Raw genomic sequence first — 2787 nt, 5'->3', positions numbered from 1 at the left:
CTGGAGTTTGGGGTCTAAAGTTGAGTTATATTAGATGTAGTTAATGTTTTGTGTTCCCAGGCAGTCTGTGGTTAATGTGTCTGTCTGTCTGTCTGCCTGTCTGTGTCTGTCTGCCTGTCTGTGTCGGTCTGCCTGTCTGTGTCTGTCTGTCTGTGTCGGTCTGCCTGTCTGTGTCGGTCTGCCTGTCTGTGTCTGTCTGTCTGCCTGTCTATGTCTGTCCGCCTGTCTGTGTCGGTCTGTGTCTGTCTGTCTGTCTGTGTCGGTCTGCCTGTCTGTGTCTGTCTGTCTGCCTGTCTATGTCTGTCTGCCTGTCTGTGTCGGTCTGCCTGTCTGTGTCGGTCTGCCTGTCTGTGGCCCTGCAGTTCTTCCTCCTACCAGAGGAGGGATCTGTCCTGAGTAGGCACCTGGCTGGGGCATCAGACTGGAAGTGGATCAACAAGTTTACTCAGCACAGCAGGAAAGTGTTTTCAATTACCCCAAAGCACATATTTAAATAAATTGTCCCTCGAGGACTAATATACACCTCCTTATATCATCACGTGACCAAGGAGACAGACAAACCATCCACGACTCACACATACGTCGATAGGTAAATGAGCTTCATTAGTGCTTTTGTTATCTCTCCTGGTGAAGCTGTTCAATCTCATCAACTCGTCTGTAGCCCCCTGCTAATGGAACCACCCAGCCACTGCACACACAAACGCCCGAGGCCAAACATCACGTCTAATAGCTCACATTCTGTGAGAGATCAACAGAGTTGTTCTGTATCTTTTCACCCCCACACCCTCATCTCCTTCTCAGAGACAGAGGAATAAAAGACACTGGATCCAGCTGTGTGCTTCTCAGTGCTGGCTTGCAAGGACAGAAGAAGCAGCTTATCAGGAGGTGAGCAAACGCAGAGGCCGAGCAGAGAGGCCGAGGAAAGAAGCGGCTGACCCTCACTGGAGGGCTGTACTGAATGCTAATGTGAGGCTAGAGAAAGGGCAAACAGGCCCATTGAAATGCAGAGCCCTCATGTTTTCTTAGGGTAATATTGGGGCAACGTAGGAAGGGCCCGCATTATCAGAGTAAAAGGTCAATTTGCTGTTAGCCAGTTGGAACAGCAGGAGCATTGGCCGACTAACAGGGAAGAGTTTGGTTTTCTGATTAAATGAGTGGCATTTGAATATGACTCTGAACATACTAAACCTCATGCACACATCCCTTCACTAGGGTTTTTTCTTTATTGTCGCAACTTTCTGTGCTCGTGGAATGATCAAACAAAGGAAAGCATATTGAAATGGCATCAAAAGTGTGAAGACAGCAGACTCTACAGTTCATGAATGATTAAGTCTGGTTCGTTCCCCATGCTGCAGAAGATGTGGACGAGGAGAGAAGCTTGAAACATGTCATGTCGCTCAAAGCTTTTTCACAGTTAATTGCCATGGCAGTGGACCATTTTCTTATCTTTTGTTGGCCTGTTGAGAGGAGCGACAGGCCCACACTCTCCCAGGCACCTCCAGCATCCTCCCTCCCTCCATCCATCCTCTTCCTTCTCAGCAAACCCTGGTTCCCCAGCAGCAGCAGCAGCAGCAGCACTCAGGCTGAATGAATGGAGCAGGCTGTGGAATGTGAACACACAAAAGGAGGAATGTCATTTTGCTGAGTGCTAGCTACCCCCAAAACGAATGTGCATACACACACCACACACACACACACACACACACACAGACAGACACACAGACAGACACACACACAGACACACACACAGACACATTCAACTCCACCACTAGTCCAGGCATGTTTAAACACAGGGGGCAAAGCTTTAAAGTCTTGATATTATGTTCATATTTAGCGTGATCATACACAGCAGGCACAGCTTGGAAACAGTAGTTTACTACTGGATTCACAGGAGTAGATTCACAGTTGTGTTCAAATATTTTTTTGGTCATAAGAAAATGTAGAGACAGAAAGTCTCTGTTTCTGGATGATGTATTATTGAACTTTTTTAGGAGAAGCAAAATACAGATGCCCACATTGATTTTAATAATCTGATTCTTAAAATGATAGTGGTGATTTTAACAACTTTGTGAAAACACATGTGATTGACATGTACATGTTGACCTTAAAGATGCATCACCCATAAGCAGACGTGTCCCATATGTGATTGTAAATACAAGTAGACACACACACACACACACACACCACTTTCATCCAGTGGTCTCACTATCCACCTTAATGTAACTCTCCTTTGATGTCCTGCAGACACACAAAGTATGCCGCACTTCAATTATTTTTGTTGACAAGCAGCCACACCAGACACATATGTTTCTCAACATATCTAGGCCTTTCCTATTTTCTATTGTAGTAGCTCCGGGCTGAAGACAAATACTACTCTACTCTTTTTTTTAGCTCCTATGGGATCCACTAGGCCTGCAGTATTAGTTGTTCGGGGCAAAATATCACTATGATTCCATAAAGTATAAATATAGGCTTACCTTGTTCCATGAATCAATTCATTTTAATTGGGTGTTTTGCCACCAGCTTATCTTCTTAAAATGGATATGGAATTGTCACTTTATACAAATTAGGATTAAAAAGTTTCACAATTAGATATGAATCACACATGAGCACGGCTACCTCTAAATCCACAAAAAAATCCTGTTTCCGACTGCTGAAAAGGTTTGACTCGTGTGAAAGACACTGGGGGCGAAGCCCTGTTCCGTGCTCCACCCCAGGTATTTGACGTCGCCAAGTCTTTGTCTACGGAACTTGCAATTCTGGCTATCCACCGGGAGTCGGGACTTT

The sequence above is a fragment of the Hypomesus nipponensis genome, chromosome 1 (genome assembly GCF_054491055.1).
Source record: "Hypomesus nipponensis isolate SF chromosome 1, ASM5449105v1, whole genome shotgun sequence".
Taxonomy (NCBI): Eukaryota; Metazoa; Chordata; class Actinopteri; order Osmeriformes; family Osmeridae; genus Hypomesus; species Hypomesus nipponensis.
Note: the sequence above shows the minus strand (reverse complement) of the source record.